Raw genomic sequence first — 21,970 nt, forward strand, 5'->3', positions numbered from 1 at the left:
AGATAATCCAAGCTTTTCTACATCACAGAATCACTATATTTAAAAAAATTTTTTTAAGATTTTATTTATTTATTTGACAGACAGAGATCACAAGTAGGCAGAGAGGCAGTCATAGAGAGAGAGAGGGGGAAGCAGGCTCCCCGCTGAGCAGAGAGCCCGATGTGGGGCTCGATCCCAGGACCCTGAGATCATAACCTGAGCTGAAGGCAGAGGCTTTAACCCACTGAGCCACCCAGGCGCCCCAGAATCACTATATTTTAGAGATAATAAATGTGTATAGTCAAAATTCTTTAAAAAACAAGCTAATGGAGACTGGCTTTTCAATAATACGCAGCTCAATTTGAACTTTGAGATTTACGTTTCATAAAATAGGTTTGCATTCCTATGAAAATAAATGTGAGCCTATAATGCTGAAATAAAAATATAGACAAAAATTATGAGACAACTAAAAGCAGAAAGGTCAGCCTTCCTTAACAGATTTTTTTTTTCTGTATTGATAGATCTATCAGTAGTAAAAAAACAAACACACAAACAAACAAAAACATATTGTTTCCTCTATATGACTATTCTAATATGTTGGGTGAATTCCTATGATCCTTTTCCTAAATGTCTTGTAATAAAGAATCCCTCATGGTCACACCAGGATTTCTCCATTGATATCCTCATTGCCTTTTTTTATTAACAAAATGAAACAAACAATATATGCTTCTTTCAATTCCACATTTTTTTCTTTTTCTTTTCTTTTTTTTTTAATGAAGTCACTTAAGATGTCATTTGCTAGAACAGTATTTTCCAAACTGGGAAAAACATAGTAAGAATAGACTATGTGACAAAAAATAATAAATCCTTTACTTCCCTTTCAGAATCTAAAAGTTTCTTCTTGGCACTAGAACTCTCTGCAGTTTTGCAGGACAGGTGACCTGCAAAAATAAATAAATAAATAAATAAATAAATAAATAAATAGAGACGACGGTTTCTTAAAATAACTTCTCTTTTAGAAAAATGCTTTTGAAGAAATAAAACATCTTTTTACATAATATCAAACCATTTAAAATATATCTTGACCATAATAATAGTTTTTAAATAATTTAACAAATTTGATTAAATTTCTTGATAGAAGAAATATAGTAAAAAGGTTTCTAGAAGATACACACTCAAGCCAGAGCAGTTTTTGAAGAATTTGAAAGTCTAATTGTAAATCTAGTTAGTGAAATATATAATCGGTATGGCAACAATAAAAAAAAAAAAAGGAATTGGAAAGATAAAAGAAAATTGGATGTCAGAACAACAATTGAGAATATGCCTGCAGTCCAATCATAGGTCTGTAAACACTCTGTATGTGTATGGATGATGTATTCAAACAATCAATCCATCTTTTCATATGTAATTTTATTCTTTGATGAAGAATATGCAACTTTAAACAAGCCCAAATTTACCTGATTGAATTTTAATATTGTTATACAAAATATCTGACACATTGCTTTTAAGAAGAGGAAATATTTTTAAAGGATTATAAATAATGCAATTTTCATAATTAAGATTATAATACCAAAAGAAAAATATGATGCCAGTAAATTCAAGGAGGTGTCATTATGAATGGTGCTTGCAATTATAAAGAAACATATTAACAACTTAAATTGTCACTTAAACAGGAAAAAAACTATTAACAGTGAAAATAATAAAATAATCATTTCTTTCTGTAATTTAAAAGTTATATATTGACTTTCATATACATTTCTAAATAAAAATGATTTTTATTTTGGTAAAACATGCATGCCTATATAAAATATTCTTAAGATGTTACACATAACTAATTTTGGTTTAAATAGTACCTGATTTATTCAAATTGATCCATTATACTTGTTTAATGTAAATATTAAAATATTACTTATTAATTTTTGAAGCTATATTCAGGGTATTTGGGACAGAATTAAAATATGAAAAAGACTACCCTTTTTTCTATTTTTTAATTTATTTGACAGACAGAGATCACAAGTACGTAGAGAGGCAGGCAGAGAAAGAGAAGAAGCAGGCTCCCCACCAAGAAGAGATCCCAATGCGGGGCTCAATCCCAGGACCCTGGGATCATGACCTGAGCCAAAGGCAGAGGCTCAATCCACTGAGCGACCCAGGCATCCCAAAAGATTACTCTTTATATGACATTGAAGGCTGATGCCAGAAATTTTAAAGTCCAACTTCAAAATGTACTAAGAGATGTAGAAAAAAAAAAGTCATATAAATATTTGAATCAGGTACAAGCCTTAAGACAAATGATCTTTGATGTTTTAATCGCATTACACTTTACCAATATTGTCTCACAAATGTACTATTCTTCAAATGTGATGCAGACAAATTTAGAAATGAACTTGAAGAAAGGCAAAAAAGGCACCGTCAGGGAATTCAATAAGTTAAATGCTTTCCTAACTTGTCATAATTGCCATTGATTCATGACTTATAGAGTTTACTCAATGAAAAACTAACAATAATGAATACTTTTAAGAAATAATAATTAAGAAGCTAACGGAAAAAATGTGCAAAGGAAGTAATATTCATTTAATGTAAAAGTATTTCTTTTGGGTGCCTGGGTAGCTCAGTGGGTTAAGCCTCTGCCTTCAGCTCAGGGTCCTGGGATTGAGTCCCGCATCAGGCTCTCTGCTTGACAGGGAGCCTGTTTCCTCCTCTCTCTCTCTGCCTGCCTCCCTGCCCACTTGTGATTTCTCTCTGTCAAATAAATAAATAAAATCTTTAAAAAAAAAAAGAGTATTTCTTTCAAAAACTAGGCTTTCAGGGTAACAGATCCTGATTCAGGACCTCCCCAGATTCACTGGACCATGGTTTTTTATTCCATCTTGCCAAAGATCAACAAAGACTGATCCTAGCTCAAGTGCTAAGTACAGAGTTTAATCAGTAATATTCCATTGCAATAGGAAACAGAGTTCAGGGTAAACTGAACTCAACTTCAAATTTTACAAAGATGGCAGAAAGATTTAAAGGGAGAATGAGAGAATAAGAAGAGGACTAAGCAGGGTCTCAGTAGAGTCAGGAAAATGAAAAGTTAACACAAAGGGGAAAGGAGGTGTTGGTTCAGGCGAAAGCCGTCTGGGATTGTTACATGCTGCTTATGGAAGTTAAGATCCTATCCTCTAACAGAGACTGGGAGGTAGGGGCCCAGTCTCTTCAGGTGTTTGCTGTAAGGAACAGTAAATTCTTTTGGTAGCCTCGGGTTTTCTGAGGCAGGCAGTTTAAGGAGGTCCAGGGTCTTCTGAGAAATGTGACTACTAGAAAATATGTTTGTGTTTTGTTCAAGTCCTCATAGGCCAAGGTTAAGGCCTAGTCGAGAAGACAGTTCCGAGGAGCCTGGTTAGTCTTTGGTGAAGGACAGAATCTTTGTAACTGTCCAGGAAGATCACTTGGCAACCAGTAACATTTGCACAGACCATGGCAGAGATGGCTTCATGTATGTCTCACCGGTGCAGTCCCACAGGGCTGTGCGCTCAGAAGGGCCTTGGGTGAGGTTCAGAGTCTGCTGTGCCACTATGAAATTCCTAGTAATTTTTCAATGAGAGGTCCAATTTTCTTTTCACACTTGTCCCCATAAATTATGGAATGGAGTGGAAGTTTGGGTTTCCACTACAGAGAGGCTTATTGAGTTCTGTTACTGCCTTCAAACATCATGTGTTGTAGCTCTGCTCCCACCCTCAGAGCATCTCTTTTTTCATGCAGGTGAGCTTTGATTAACAGGAAAACAGTTAAAAGAATGGTGGGTATATCCTTTTCCCTTCTTGGATGTTGAGGGAATGATTTCAGACAAGGTGTTTCTGAATGATTCCTGCAGCAGTTGTGTTTTCTGACAAAGCTAAGCATTGGTAACACACTTCCTTTTGTTGTTTTCCTTCCTTCCCTGCCTAGCTCCCTTTTTTCCCTCTCTCTAGGATTAGACTGTGTGCCTGCCTCTTGCAATAAAGCAATTGCATGATATTAACTTTTCAAGTACCCCAAAACTAAGATATTTAGGAACAGTGAAAATTTCCACATAATTTTTCTTCTTTATAAATGAAATATTTAGGCATTAATGAAATTTATTAAATAATGATAAAAGAATAATTTCTAATCACTATTAGGACTTGGCTATGGTAACAAGCCAAATATTTGTCTATGAGTTCATTGAGACCATTTAGTTTCTGAACATCACCTTTTTTCAGAGATATTCCCTTGGACATAACCCTGATACCTCTAATCATTCAAATAAACTTAAAAAGACAAATATTAAGTATATGCCATAATTTAAAATATTTTCCATAGGTGTATAACATTTGATTAATATTTTAAAAATATTAAGTAATTTAACAATTTAGATATGCAAAGTATTTAGTTAATGGGGCAAACCCTATTCATGATAACTTTGAATATATAGTCTTTCTGAAACAAAAATAATAGAAAAAATGTCCATTTGAACCAATATATATAAGACAGTAAAAATCACTTTAAAATTTGTACTAAATTTCTTAAATATATATATGTATATGTATACATATATATGTCAGTTAGTATTGGCTATGCCTACTTTTATCATTTTATCTACACTTATAATATGGCATTTTTTTCTAGAGAATAGTATTCTCTATTCTGTCTCATAACTTTATCTTAAGTAGCATCATGCTATCATGAGGTGTTTTTTAATTCAATCTGTCAAAATATTTACTACTCTAGTTCCTTTTCGTTTCAAAATTGTACCAAAATTGAGAATGAAGGCTAGTTCTTATGTTCTTTTTGAATTGTGCCTATTTGTGAGCATTTCTTTGCTTTTTAAAATAGTAAGATGTTGCAGACTCATCCTGAACTTTCCCTGCCCCAGACCTGAGGCCATTTAATAAGGAATGGTGTTTAAAAGTCAATTTCTAACCATTGAGGCACTCATGGCAACTGTAATTTCATGCCTCTTAATTTCTTTTAGTGAGTAGTTTTGAAATATGTGTACACTTCATCTGGAAATAAATCTGATAATGTCATTAAAACTAATATCACAGGGATCTTCTTCACTATTCTATACCTCATATTTCTGTCTCTTCAACATAGTTTGCCCTCAGGAGGGATGCAATTAAAATACAATATATTTTTAATATCCCTACCTAGAACTTGAATAGAGTCATTATGATACAATCCAGACACATGGCCTGAACTCTTCATGGTGTCAATAGTAAGAACTCTCCTAAAAAAAAAAAAAAAAAAGACTGATTTTTGCTTTATATTAATGAAATCTAAAAGAGCTATGATATCAAATGCAATGAAGGATCCTTAAAAGACTCATAGATTTCAAAAGATAAAAAATTAAATAAGCATATTTAACTATGAAAATAAATGAAATTTGAACATGATGAGTATACCACAAATATTACTGTATCTTTGTGGTGATAATAACATTAGGTTATATATTAGGTTTTATATATATATATATATAGGTTATATAGAAGAATATAAAAGAATGTTTTTGATATTTCATAATACACATGCTTAAATAAGTAGGGAATATTGTCATGATGTCTAACACTTTTGTTCAAATTGTTCAACAAACACGTATAGACATACTCATATAAGAATAGATAAAGCAGGGGATGCCTGGGTGGCTCAGGTGCCTCTGTCTTTGACTCAGGTCATGATCCCAACGTCCTGGGATCCAGTCACACATTAGGCTCCTTGCTAGGGGGGTAGCCTGTTTCTCCCTCTGCCTGCCGCTAACCCTACTTATACTCTCTCTCTCTTTGACAAATAAATAAATAAAATATTTTTAAAAAAGAATAAATAAAACAAATATAGCAAGTGTTAACAACTGCTGAACATAGGTTAGAGTGATGCTACCGATTTTTCATTCTTTCAACTCTTCTCTACATGTTAATTTTTTCAAGGTAAAAAGCTGGAGAACAAAATGAGTCATCATTTTATGCACTAATAAGAAAGATACCCAAGATACATCATTTAGTGAAAGATGCATGCTGTAAGATGGTGCAGACAATATGCCACTATTCAGCAATTCAAAATATGTGAATAATTGTATGTTTACCTATGTTTTAGCTATAATCCCTGCCTTCAAAGAACAAATATATAAACTGAGGAAAAAATAAATATATTAAATTCACAAGGCATAACAACTAGTTAGAATAGAAAAGACAATGTAAATTAAAGAGAAGAAACAATGTTGTTCCACTGTTAGGTTGAACAATGGAAATAAAACTTTAATTCTAGAGATTGGTGTTTGAGACAATATAGAACCATCTAGTAACAAAATTATTTATTATATTCTACATCTAGAATAATAAGAATGATAAAGTGAAATTACATGGGTTAGACATTACATGACATTCATTTTCAGATGAGGAAACTGAGGCACACTTCTAGAAGAAGCTAAGCAACTTGTTCAAAATCACAGTTATAAATGACACAGACAGGATTCCAGTAGAGAGAGTTTGCCTACGAAATTAGTTCAGAACTACTATCCTAAATGACTACATTAACTATTTGCTTTATAACCAACGCACAAATTATATAAAATTTGAAATATTGCACTTAAAGTATTTTTGAAATAGAAGTACAAAATTGTAAAAAATCCAGTGAATGAGAACAGTCACCACAATTGGCATATGGAACTGAAATAAGATATTTGAAGATCTTAGATGCCTATTGGGGGGAGGGGAATATATATATATATATATATATATGATACATATGATGTTAGTGATTCATCACTTACACAGAAAAAAGTGTATATATATATATATATATATACATATTACATGAAGCACATTTTAATTTTTTTCAAATTATGTCATTGATCTTTCTTAGTTGTCAGTGTTTCTACACGTTACCTGATTTCAAGCTTTACTACAAAGCTGTGATCATCAAGCTGTCAGTGTTTCTAAATGCATATGTTACACATGCTATGAGTTCAGCAGGTCTTTCTTCCGCTTTTATAATTGAAATTATATGAATGTGAAACAAGAGATTTGTTACATAAAAACCTGCTTCGCTTACCTTGCTATATCCTTAAATCATAATGTTAAACAACTGTGTTAATCATGTCAAACACTAATTAACTAATTGCCAAAATTTCAGGAGAAAACTCCAAATCTGAGGATTAAATATATAGCCACTAAAAAAAGAAATTAAAAAGAAACCCTACAGGTTATAAACAAACTATGGGAGGGGGAGGTCAAGCTTAAATATTTACAATTATGACTGCTGCTATTTACTCAAAATCTCAAAGAAAGAAGAAAGAGAGGTTTTTCTTCTTGTGTGCAAATTCACCTAGGCAGAGACCATATCTATGAGTCTTTCTTGCATTCAAATGTGTTTATGATGATACGTTTTTACCTATTTTCTGTGAACCAGGAGCACCCAGCTAGCTCACTTTGAAATCAGGACAAAGATTTCCCTGAAGCCTGAATCTGTACTTTAAACAATTTGTAATATTCTTCCTTACACAAGCCATGAAAACAGCTGCTAAGATTATATGTTTCTTACTTGTGTATTTTATGGAATCACAACAAATGCAACTTCAAATCCATCCCATTGATGCGCTGGGAGAAACATCCATGGCTAGTGCTTTAAATAAGTATTAGAAAGCTCATGAGACAATATGAAGCTTTAAACATCAGTTAAAAAAGCCAACAAAAAATCTTATTAGAGGGAATGTAAAGTATACTGCAAATGATTTAAGATCATCCAAAGAGATAAAGAAAAAAAAACGTATTTAAGAGACCATGAAATAAATATGTGAAAATGTGAAAAGGAACAAATCTGAAATTTCAGGAATAAAAATATGAACATGGTATTTTTGTAAAATGAATAGTTTGCCTTTATAAAACTACAGACTGGATGAAGCAGAAGAAAGACTATCTAAGTGTAAGACAAGACTGTGGAAAATTTTCCAAACCTGGTAGAGAGAAAAAGGGTTAAACATTTGAAAGTTACTCAAAATAAATCATGGATAATCCCCAAAATATATGTTATTGGTTTCCAGTAAGAGAACAGATAGAAGATTTGACTATAGAAACTGCAAGATGAAAAGCATTTATGAATCTCTTTTATTTCTCAAAGTATGACTAGTTTTATTAACTTCACAATCTATCTTGAATGGCAGATACCCCACTGAGTCCTAAAGATGTTACACCTGGACCAGATAATTTCATTACCAACCCTGCTCCTCCTTATAACAGAGAAGCTTTTTTTTTTTTCCTAAGTTTTTTTTTTGTTTTGTTTTTTGTTTTTTTATGATTTTATTTATTTATTTGACAGAGAGAGATAACAAGCAGCAGAGATGGAATGGGGGTGGGGGAGGGTGGGGGAGGGTGGGGAAGCAGGCTCCCCGCCGAGCAGAGAGCCCCATACAGGGTTTGATCCCAGGACCCTGAGACCATGACCTGAGCCCAAGGCAGATGCCTAACTGACTGAGCCACTCAGGTGCCCCCAGAAAAGCTTTTTTGAACTAACCAAACTATCTTTATCTACAATTAACCTATATAAAATAAGAATTTAAGTTGATGTGTTTTTGTGTAGTTATAAACATGTATGGTTATCTTCAGGTAAGGTTAAGGTTAAGTATTTAAGTCAAATATTTGACTAATAGGTTATAACTCTTATGTTGTCCAGTTTTTTGTTCTTTTTTCCTGGACAATATTAAAGTATAACATTCTTTTCTTACCCCCAGGAATGCAGACTTGTACTGGGGTACACTCAAAGCTTGTGAATTTTATCACTTAAACATGGTCCTAACTACTTAGAAAATACTGGCAATTTGTATTTACATTTTGGCTGTATCAGAGATCTGGACTGGGCAGAGTCCCTTCAGATTATCTCAGAAAATTCAAAATCACAATCATCCTTAGGTGTATCCTCAGTAGATTGTGTTTGGCTCTTCTGAATGAAATGGGTAAATTACAATCTATTATTCTTGTTTAGGGAATTTAAAAGTTACTACACTATGGATGCCTGGGTGGCTCAGTCTGTTGAGCATCTGCCTTCAGCTCAGGTCATGGTCTTGCGGCCTAATAATGAGTCCTGGGTCAGGCACCCTGCTCAGTGAGGAGCCTCCTCCTCACTCTCCCTCTCCATCTCCCTCTGTGTGTGCTCTCTCTTTCAAGTAAATAAATCTTGAAAAAAATAAAAGAAAAGAAAAGAAGAAAAATAAAAGCTACACTTTACAACATTAACAGAGAGTAGTTAAAAAAATAAAAATACAGTCTTCATTTTACTCTTATTATATCACTTACCACAAAATAATTAACTTGTAAACCACAATTTGCTCTCTACTCTCAAGGTTTAAATAGGTACCTTTCTTGAAGTTCTAAAATATGCATTAATCAATTATGTAATAGATTTTGAGATACTCTTAAAAATACTTAAATTTTGTCATAGGCCAATGGTCAGCACCCTTTACGTATGTGCCAGAGCATGTCAAAAAATGACACTTTTTCTCTGGAAAACTCACAGGACCCCTTGGTCTCCCTTTCACTCTCTTCCCATGTACTATTCTATTCCTGAAATCTTGCTGCCCTCTGTGCACCATCTTTAGGAAACTCTGTCCATCCGCTGCTAAATCCACCCCAATCTTTCCCTCTACTTGACCACCAGAGACTATGCAATGTCAGAAATCAAGCATTTCCTCCCAAGTATGCACAAATTCCACTATACCACGATGTTTTTCTTATTTTGAAGTGATTGTAATATTCTGGAGGTGAAATCTTCACCATGTGGACAAAGCTCTATGACTTCATGGAAGACCTTTGATTTTCCAACAAGAAGCATGTTGCTGGGCCTGGCTTCATTTCACTGGTTTTTCTCCTTATGCCTTGCTTGTTTGATGCTCTGTTTCTTTGATTTGGCATTCTTATTCAACTTTTAATCTCAGTTAAATAGATACTTCAGACTGCATTTTTGGCTCATTCAGCAAAAGTGTATGTAAGTAATATACCCATGGATGGGAGTAAAAACAGAATTTATTTTTCATTATATTCATGACACCTTTCCAATTAATGAGTTTAATTAGGTGACTCATAAATCTCCTTCCAAACTGAATGCTCTGTCTATTGTCTGTGAATGTGAAACATCATGTGTCTGCCTTTGGGGGGAAGAATCCCAGAAACATGTCAAGAACGGAAACTTTATAAGAAAAAAATAGACTGAAAAAATTCATGTGTCAAAGTTGTTGACATTCTTATAAAGAAAAGGGTGACATGAAACAGATTATTGAAGTCAACAAGAGAGATTCTTGACAGATAAAGAACTTTGATTGATTTAACTCCAGACTTTCTAATATAAGTATATTTCATAATCCTTACTAGATATGCCAGAAGAGTTATGGTTTATATATTCTCCTATTTAATTTCCTTTGGATTTTCAGAGTTATTTATTTCTCAAAAGATGTAGGGTGCATCTAGTTGTATATATTTAATCATTTTTTAGGCTAGAATCAGCATTTTTCTTCCATTGGAACCACATCAAAATTTACCATCTACCAATACCAACTCTCATTCTCTCTTTTTCTTCTGTAATACATAAATTGAGATACTAATGAAATCTCTATTCCTGAAATAGACTCATGAGATTATATAAAATGAAACTATTTTTCCTTCCTAGCCCACTACTGATACCAAGTGTTTCCAGTTTAAAGAAGTATGACACACTCTGGATTTCCTTGACAATTAGGTGTCAGGTAGATCTTTACATTTAACAGATGTATCTAGCAATCACATGCAACACTTGACAGCATATTCAAAAAAATGTTAATCAAATGTTTTCACCAGTTTGATTGACTAATTATGAAATCAGAAAATTCGCACCTCATTTTCAGTCTTAGATTTAAAACAATGAAATGAAGTGAGATGAATAGAAAAGATAGGATAGGAAGTAAGGACACGGCTTTCTGCCTTGTTTGTAGTAAGTAACCTTTCACTAATGAGGAAAATTTGCCCCAAGAATTTATTCATTTTATAAAGCATTCACACTTTCTGAGAAAAAAAAAGTCACTTCATTAAAAATATACAGTTAATGTTTCTGGCAATGAGCAACAATGAATATTGCACTTGGCAGAGTTCATGATTAATTAACAAAATTTTCCATTCCCCCTACTTGTTAATTGTGTTGGTACTTTGCACTTTGTACTGACATTGGAGTGGTTTTTCAGTACCTAAGATTTTTGAAAAGCAAGGGAAAAATCTAACTCACAAAAGGAAATAACAAGCCAGAAATCAGAATAAATTTCTTATTAACTTTAACTGTGGAAGGAAAACAGATGGTTGGAAAATTAAGGCTAATTCATATCTGTTCACTGGAAAAGCACAAAGCAAATTCTAAGTAAGTGTACTAGCTTCCACGTCCTTCAATGTAATAACAGCTTTAGGAGAGTGATTCAGAGCACCTGAGGGAAGTGAACCAAAGATCCTCTTGACTTTTATTTATTGCACAGTAGAGAATGACCACAGATGGAAAAAGAGAAACAAGTCTTTCCTGCAGGGTAAAGAATGAAAAAGCCAGAGAATTTATTAATCTTCTGTCAGACCAATAGCTAGCACTTAAATTTGGCCAACATGAATCTTATAAGAGAACAGAATTTGTTCACTTAACAAAAGTGCACACATACACACACACACACTCCCTCTTCAAAAACCAAGCAAGATCAAATGCTACTTTTCTATTCATAAAGCTCTATATTTTAGTAAAACTTGTTTCTGTTGACTTAATAAACTTTGAATAAATAACTACATTTATAAAGATAGAAAGGAAGAGGCTTATAGTGCAAAGGATCCAAATTTTATTTTTAAAGATCTCATGTGTAATGATTTTGCATTTCAGTTCCCAAACATAGGCATGATCTGCAATTTTTTAATACATTTTTGTTTAAATCAACTTAAACCTTACCTTGTGTTCCCAACGCACCAAGTTTATGGACATTTTAAACTCAGATATTTTTAGACATTGCCAGCCCAGTATGACAATGTTCTGGTCTTAATGACATTGTAAAGCAGCTGGGAAAAACCACTGATTATATTCCATTTCTCCACTCTAGCCTTACTTGAGATAGCCATTCTTCTGCCATATATGTTCCATCAGACTAAGTGACCCTGTGTTGGTTTGGGATCATTACAGGGACATAAGACTCTATTTAAAGCCTGCAATATTTGTTGCCTATACTACATTTTTCTTGGGTTGTAAAGTTAGCCAATACCCTCTGAGGATTTGGTATCTCCCATGACACTGTCTACATGTGCTGCCTGTGCTTCTGGTATTAATGGAACTCACTATCTTGTGTCTTTCCATTTGAGACTCTTCTAAAAAGCTTTAACACTTCAGAACATCTTTTAAATCAAAGTTCCTAGCCATTTGTGTACTATAGACCCTTTGACATCCTGATGATGTGTATAAATCCATTCTTAGAATAAATGTTATAAATGTATTTTAAAAAATGAAAAGAAGACCAATTATATTGAAATGCATTAGCAAATATTCTAAACAAATTTATGATATAATATCTGAGTACCATCATTAACATCTTAATAAATGTGGTCAATATAAAGATGGTTTTTATATTGATTTTGACATTGTGATATTCATCAAAATTATTTTGAGGTATCTGTAATCAGTATGACATGACAGAAAATATCTGTAATGTCTATTGGTAACAAAGTCCCAGGTACCATTGGTATTGTACACATTTGTAATTAAAAAAAAATGCTAAGTCATAGTTAGGGCGAATTGAGAAAAAAAATGATGCAATATTTATATTTATATTCACAGAACCCCTAAATTCTCTTCTTTGGGTCCAAGATTAAGAATTTCTTCTTAAAGGGATGCCTGGGTGTCTCGGTGGTTAAAACCTCTGCCTTTGGCTCAGATCATGATCCCAGGGTCCTGGGATCGAGCCCTGCATCAGGCTCTCTGCTCAGCATGGAGCCTGCTTCCTCCTCTCTCTCTGCTACTTCTTTGCCTTCTTGTGATCTCTGTTAAATAAATAAATCAAATCTTAAAAAAAAAAAAAAGAATTTCTTCTTAAAAAGAAAAAAAATAATTTCCTCTTTATATAGTTAATGCTTTTACAAAATGCAGAAATCAGAAATTTCCTGTTGTTTCACCTTGCTGCTCTGAAAATAGTACCTGGGACAAGGTATCACAAAGCCTGGCCTTCTGATTAATTGGTAAAAAGAGAATTTCAATGAAGACAAAATCAATTTAATGGTTTGCTATATAATTTTGCCATATATGTTTTCATTGGATTAAGAGCCAATCTGCTTTATTCTCTCACACACACACAAAAAATCCTTCTGTTGTATAGCTCTAAATTCTGAGATATGCCAGCCTCAATATAGCAAAATAGGTCTTTAGAAAAAGTCAAGGAAATAAGCAATATTAAGCTCTCAGCACAACACTGTTGCTCAAAAATCCTCAAAAATCCCATGTCTCTCCAATTTCTCAATGTGCCTATTTCTCACATGGCTTCACACACATTTTTTGTAAGCTATACTTTGTCTCTGTTGCCAGATTCCTTGTCAACAGCTCCATGTTATTTTCTCTGCACCTATATGTCTCTTTTACTGGAGGAGTTACCACTGAGGAAGACTTGAACTCCATTAGGGATTTGGCATCAGCAGGGCCTCGGTATAGAAAGAAGGAAGCTCTCCTTTTTAGTCTTATTTTATAATTACACCTCAACTGCCTGCAAATTCAGGCAAGGTTATAAAATTTATTGCAAGTTCTTGAAATACCAGTGGCCTTTGGAATTCAATGTGTGGCTTGCATTATAAGAATGGTAATAGCTTTCAATGTTCAGAAATTTCATTCCCATCTTGGTGTTCTACTTTCCCCATAGTAGTCAATTAAGCTCTGTTTCTTCATAGAACCCATTCCCACTTAGATATATGGAGGGGCCCAGAGTTGTCATTATCTGGTTTTAAATTTGTAGAGTTCCCAGTGAGAGTTTTCCACATCCATTCCTCTAGCCTAGATGAAATGTTATTCTAATTTTCTATTTAACTTAGCACTTCATGAGAGCCTATATAATTTCATCTGAAAGGTAGATGGGAGTGGGTACTATGGATTGAGGTGAGAAAGACAGAATGAAGATGTCAGAAGTAAGAATATTCAAGCGAAGTTTACTTTTCTCCACTAAATATAAATGTAAAGAAACAGAGAATTGATGTTGGGGATATTTTTTCGTGAGTCAGATGTTGACTCATTTCTTTTTATATTCATTGGCTTGAAACTATCACAAAATCAACAGTGGAGAAAATTTTAAAAAGTATTTTAAGTGCTTTTTCCAACAGAAAATGGAAAGTTTTTCCAAAAATAATAGTAGAACCAAGGAATGTGCATGATAATTAACTGCCACTGAATGAAGAAGATGATTTGAATGTAGAAATACTAGATGTGAAAAAATAAAATAAATGAAGAGTTGGAATACTGATTGTTACTTTATGATTTTCTACACAGAGTAAGCCAAGCTGAATATCTTCATCTTTAGAGACTTTCTTTTTATTTTCTATAGAATAATTTTCTTTTCTACCCTCTAGACTTACATTAGTTTTGACTTACTCAAGTGTAAAGGAACTTCACTCTACCCCTAAGTTTCATTAACTACGGTCTAAGCAGACAAGAGAAGAGATAGTTTCCCTCACAGATTTAATTGATGGTTGATTTAAGTCATGTCTCCATGACACACAGTATTCTTCCCTTATCTGCAGTTTTACTTTCTGTGGTTTCAGTTAACCATGGTCAACTGCAGTCAGGAAGCATAGTATCTTTCTAATGTATCATGGCCAAGAGTAGCCTAACACTTTGTCACAATGCCTACATCATTCACCTCACTTCATCTTACCATGTAGGTTTTTATCTTCACATCATCACAAAAAGAAAGGTGAATACAACAGAATAAGATATTTTGAGAAAAAGAGACCACATTCACATAACTTTTTTATAGTATATTATTATAATAAATATATTTTATTATTGTTATTGTTGTTGATCTCCTGCCCTGCCTGATTTATAAGTTAAACTCTATCGTAGGGATGTTTATCTAGGAATAAAATACAGTATATATAGGTTTCAGTTCAGGCATCTTTAGTTCAGCCATCGCCCGAGGGTCTTAAAACGTATTCCCCATGGAAAAGGGGGACTATTATATGTGAAGTGCTACAACGGCACCTGCTGATGAAGCATAAAACAGTCTGCACTTTTTGCTTCATAAAACAGACATGATAGATGTGCACAATCTCATTCACAAATTGTGCCTTGAGTTTTTTCAATACCAAAAAAATATTGGAAATAGAATGAAAGGAAGTGAAACAGAGCACTATTTGCAGGCAAACATGAAATGTTCTGAGGTGATTATGATTCAGCACTCATAAAGCAGAGTGTCCAAGAAACTGTCACAACAAATAGCAGCATCCTATGGAAACAGATCCCAGGAGGTCAAAGACATGTCCTCTGACTCCAAGTTGTTTACTCTGCTCAGCCTGCAATTGTTCCACCAATCAGTATATAACCAAGCACATCTAAAAAATGAAATTTTGTAATGGCTACAGTTTATAGCTATTTTAATTGCTAGAAATAATGACATTTAAAATGATAACAGTGATACTTCAACAATTTTTTTTAGAAAAAAAATTTATTTTGCTTACCCAAAATGCCTACAACTAATGTAAGGATATTAAGAACACTTTTATTATCAGTCAACCCAATGAAAGATAAAGACAACTAAACGACGTGAAGGGAAATGAAATACTTCATGAATCCTACACAAGTTCCACTGGTTTAAATTTAAAGAAAAAAAATAGAAGGGATTAAAATTTTCATCTGTAGTTTTTAGTAAGTTCTAGAAATTGCATGCCTAATGCTAATTAATATATAGTGGCTGTAGTACCTCCAAAATGGACATTTATAGTAGCAGAGCAATCATAAAAGTATTTCACAAATACAGAAGCAAACAATTTTCATCTGTGACATTCATCAGTAAAATTGTATCAAATGCAATAGTTTTCCTCAAAACATAGGCATGATATTTTGAAAATAAATCTGTGAGATTCACTATGTAGGAACTAAGCACATATGACAGATAGGATGAGAAAGAATCTGATGTACATCCTATTTCTTTGCATTTCTTTCCACTGTCTTTCTTTCCTTCCTCCATTCTATTCTTCTTTCCTTCCATGTTCCTTATTCCTTCTCTCTTTCTAACTCAGATTTCATTGATCACTTTTATTAGTCTAGGCTCTAGACTAGTGTTTCAGAGCAACATAAGATATAGTGTCCAATTTTGAATAACTCAATATTATGGTGGAGAAGGACTTACAGAAGAGTATTTTTGAAATCTGTATGCTATATTGAAGCTATCTGCAGGAAGCTATGGGACATCAAAAATGAAAGGATGATGAAGTGTTAACGGTTGAGAAAATTAGTATTCAGTGTAATGATTAGAACCCTGGTTTAAGATGTAGCAGGTAGGTTTGAAGTAAGATTAGATTGTTCAGATAATTACAAAGAGTTCAGCATGTTGAAAGTATTGTGTGACTGGGGACTGCTGATCAACAAAGATGTGAAGACAGAGGTAGGCTGCACAATATCTGGAAAAGAACTGAGTAAGTTTGAAGAGTTTTAAGAGAGGGAGCTCCATCCATGGACTAAATTAAGTAAATGAGTCCACTAGAAACTTAATTTAGTCAAAATGATTTTATGTCCCTGTTAGGTTATTTTCCCATCCTTCCCCCCCCCACACACAAAATGTGATTATATATGTGTTCAGTAGTGTTCAGCAGTCATTTGCTTATTAAGTGATGGACTATAATTGAGTTTATTTATTTATTTTTTATTTTTTATTTTTTCAGCGTAACAGTATTCATTATTTTTGAACCACACCCAGTGCTCCATGCAATCCGTGCCCTCTCCAATACCCACCACCTGGATCCCCCAACCTCCCACCCCCCACCCCTTTGAGTTTATTTTTTTAATAAAAATGGTAATACATTTATATTATGATTGTTGTATCACCAATACCAACTGCAGTACCTATCACAGGATAGGTGTTCTATACATATTTACTAAATGAATAAACAGATGATTTTAGTCTGAGTCCATGAGAAATTTATAGTTACATCCTTTAGAGGTACTATTTATTAAATCCAAGTTTTGACTCTGTGGATGACAAGACTAATGTGGAAGGCAGAATTATAAAGATCCCCCAAGATTTTTGTTCTCTGATTATTCAGTCAAATGCTAATCCTTAATAAACCTGTGAATGGACTTTGCAGATATAATTAAGGCAACTAACCAGGTGACCTTAAGATAGATTATTCTGGGTTACTCAAGGGAGGTAAATGTAATCACATGGATCCTTAAAAGCAAAACAGGAAGACAGAAAAGTCAATCAGAGACATGTAGCCAACGGAGAGGTCTTAGAGATTCGAAGCTTGAGGGAGACTCAACCTACATGTACATGCAACATATAAGGAAGCCAGATGGATAATATGATAAGTAATATAAGCACTCTCCAGATGCAAAGGCTGACCCCTGGCTGACAGCCTCCAAGGAAGCAAAGACCTAAGTCTTACAATTGACAAGAAACTGAATCAGTACGTCAGCCTGAATGACCTTGGAAAGAGATTCATCCCAGAGTCTGCAGAAAGGAACATCTTGAATTTGAAATCCAGAATAAGAAGCCAGCTACGTCCTACTATACTCAGACTTGTGACTCACAGAACTGTGAGATAATAAATGGGTGTTAATTTAAACTGCTAAATTTGTGGTAATTTGTTATAACTACTAACACAAGCAATTATAATATTCTTTCCTTAAAATAAATATTATGGGAAAGCAAACTTTGAATGATGTCTCAGACACTTAAATTTTATTTGATTGCAACACATATTAAATAGCAATCTATTATGTTCTCTTCAAGTGAGAGAGAAGAAAATATTTGAGTGAGAATTAGGTTGTAAGAACTCAGGGGACATTACTACTATTCCTTTTAAGCATTCCATCATGGGCTTACTAGCATCATGACTATTGAAAAGAAAGGTGAGAGGGGTATTTATTTAATGTGAAAAGGAGGGTGAGAAGAGAGAGGGCTTGTCTGTAGGTCTCAATGGTTTCAGTGAAATACAAGATTTTCTTCTGAGTATGAAAGAGTTGGAATTAAATATGGGATAAGCAGAATCTGAGAACATAATTGAACAATGACAAATAATAAAGTTTGCTGAGAGTTCCAAAGAATAAAATTATGACAAAATATTTAACTGTTGTCCTTTTTGTACTTCTCTCATCCCAGAAACTCAGGTCGGTTCATTTCAAGAATTTTCTGCAAAATAGCAGTTGTTGTTTCTTTCTTTCTTCTTCTTTTTTTTTAATTTCTGTTTTTGTTTTGGTTTGTTTTGGCAAAAGATGCATATGCTCTTTTAGAAAAATAATTCCTTAGATCTTCTATGTTGATTAAATTGCTGAGGCCAATAAATAGTCTGAACAAGCACAAAATTAGGATTCAATTCCTAATGCTTAACATATTAAAAATTATGGAACCAAATCCAATTCACAAAAATTTCTGTAAATACTATATAAAACAAACACAATGTAAATTAATGGCAAGCTTGAAGTGATTGATCATGTTTGCTGAACGGAACAATCTACCGTAAGATGAATTTGGCACTCATGGTTTTGGAGTTTTGGAGTTCATCCTGACATGCATTTCCATGTGTTCACTCATTCTTCACAGCTTTGCAAAAGCTATATGGGACTTTCCTTGACTGAAATATATTATTGACAAGCAACCTTGTCATTTTATTATTTTCTTATCAGCTTATCATAATTAAATAAAGACTGCTTTACACCAACATATTTGTAAAGGTACAGGCATTATATCACCCACATATTCCAAATATGCTTATATTAATTTTAAATTCAAATGCTCTATGTTTTCACCTCAAAATAAATTAATAAGGAGTAATATGTACATGATTAAACAAAGAAATGAGAAACTGATATGCAGGATAAAGATTACAGAGTGACAGAAAAGTCTGCCTCCTGCCACTGGTCCCCCAGTGGTTACCATTGTAACCATTTTTTATTACTCTAGAAATCATTTGTTTATAAGTATATACTGCGTGTATATGTATATGTATATGCAAGTGAATGTGTGATTAGTAAATACACATTTCTTTATTATACAACTAAAAATGGCTCCAAACTTTGTTATCTTCAAGTAATAAGAAGTCTTAAAGATTTTTTTCTTATTATTTCCTGAAGATTTATGTTATTGTTTCAGTGGTTACACCATTTTTAATGATAACGTCATAATTTCTTTAATTCTCTACTGATGATTCTTTAGTTGTCTGCTACAACAAACAGCTCTGCATTAGACATTTAACTGTTATATTTAAAACTTCACATTTTCCTTTATCTGGTACCATTTTATTTATTTATTATTTATTTATAAAATGTTATTTATTTATTTGACAGAAGGAGACACAGCAAGAGAGGGAACACAAGCAGGGGGAGTGGTGAGGGAGAATCAGACTCCCCGATGAGCGAAGAGCCTGATTCAGAGCTTGATCCGAGGACTCTGGGATAATGACCTGAGATGAAGGCAGATGCTTAACAGCTGAGCCACTCAGGCACCCCTGGTATAACTTGTTTAAAAAAATAGACTTTATTTTTTTTAAAGCAATTTTAGGTTCACAGCGAAATTTAGCAGATAGTACAGAAATTTTCCATGTGCCCCTGACTTATACATAGCCTCCTTACTATCAACATCTCCCACTAAAGTGGTACATTTGTTACAATTTATGAACACTTGACACATTATTTGCTTAAAATCCGTAGTCCACATTACAGTTCACTAGATATGGTACATTCTATGGGTTTACAATTATATGAGGACATGTATCCACTATTATAATATTATACATAATGTTTTCACTGCCCTAAAAGTCCTCTTGCTCCACCTATTCATCCTATATTAATTTTCATGTCATCTATAGAATGAAAAATAGTAAAAACACTAGTGCCTCAGGAAGGAGTGTCTGAAAAACCTTTGTGCAGGTTCTCTAGTGGGTGAAGTAAAATTTCACTTTCAGTGTAGGAGATGTAGATTGCCCCACAGTAAAATGATAATCACAGTGATTCCTTTCTTAGCAGAGAGGGTGCAGAGAGAAATGGGTGGGCAGAACTGGCACTAAGACCCTGGGTTTCCCCAGAGACTGATGGATCCAGCTGAGACCTCCTGGCCCACAGCAATTAGGAAGAAAGAAAGAAAGTATGTAAAACTGTTCTCCCCTGGAAAACACCAATGAAGACAGAAAAGTTATTTATTTAGAGGCTTTTGTTTAATGTAAATTATTGAAGAAAGGAGATGGAAGAAGACTGAATTAAATAGACAAAGAAAGGTCATTTTTCTAAAAAAGTAACAAATGTAGGAGAAAGGAGAAAGCTAAATAAAGAAGTATAGAGGAGTGACACAAAAACTGGATAAGAAAATTAAATTCAGGGGCAGAGTCTTAGAATTTGGTGGTTATAAAAAAAGAAGCAATAACAAAACATTGGCCAGATTTTAATATTCAGACAGCATCAAAATAGTTTTCACTTACACTTTTCATAAAAGTTACGGTTTGAATTCAACATCTTCTATAATTTGGTTGCAACAGTTTGGAGTTTTTAAATTTCCATTTCATTTACAGTTTTTAAAGTTGGCTGTAAAAATCTGTTCCCAAACAAACTCAGACCTACCAAAAGAATTAAACATATTTTATGTACTCTCAAGACAGTTTTATCTCTCCTGAAAAAAAAATAAAAGTACAATATTACCAGCCTCCTACTCTTACACATGGTTAAGATGGGAAAAGATTTTGATATCAAGTATTATGTATGCCACTTACCCTTCAGTAAAATAAAATAAACATTTAACCAGATTGAGATACTGATGTTTATAAAGAGTTTCATATAAGTTGGTATTTTTTAGATGTGTTTTATGATGTATTCACAAATAATGGATCTATAGCATGCAAATATACTGCCGAAGTGTAATTCTAACATGTTTGGAAATAGATGCTGTGCTTTTAAAGTACTTATTTTGAATTTTATTAACAATAACACAACATGTGGCTTGCCGTGTATTATCTACTTCATAGAGGGCACTTACTTGAAATCTTATATTCTTACTTTATAGTTACATAAAAAATTAAGTCCATGCACAAGAAATAGTCTAGCAAGTTACCCTGTTTTATTATGTTGGGTTAAAATTATAATCAATATCACTATTTTTAAAAACAATAATAGAAGGTATTGATAGGTAAATGATAAACAGGTAAAGATATACAGATTTATTTAAGCATTGGTTGATATATACAATATATGGTTCAGATTAAACAAAATATACTGCAGTTGATTTTGTTTAGTAATATATATTCAAATAGATATTATGATTCAACAGTGCTTTATTGAAACAATTATGATTATTAAGTAAGAATTCCATTTTCAACAGGGACCTATCTATGCCCTTGCAAAGTTTCTGAAGTATAATGAGAACTAAATAAACAAATCTTTAAAAATTGAAATAATAAAAATATATTATAATAGTTGTCTCCCAAATTACACTATCCCTGCTAATGCATAACCATGTATTATTAAAGACTACAGTAGAGCCTAAATGTCTTGTAAATGAATTTTCATGAAATAAACAGATAATTACAAAATAATACAAATTATTAAGTCAAAGTGTCCTTAATGCATACAGGTTCAATATAATTAATATTCTATATTATAATTAATATTCTGTATTATTGTTCATTATACAAAATCTATTTTAAAATGTAATATATAAATTATTTAAATTTATTATTTTCATTAATGTTTTATACTTTACTTCATTAAAGGGAACAATATTTTATAGGTACTTTTTGATCATTGATTTAGCTAACCTAGGTATTATATCATGGCTTGTATA

This window comes from Enhydra lutris, unplaced genomic scaffold (genome assembly GCF_002288905.1).
Source record: "Enhydra lutris kenyoni isolate GAN:26980312 unplaced genomic scaffold, ASM228890v2 scaffoldscaffold28, whole genome shotgun sequence".
Classification (NCBI taxonomy): Eukaryota; Metazoa; Chordata; class Mammalia; order Carnivora; family Mustelidae; genus Enhydra; species Enhydra lutris.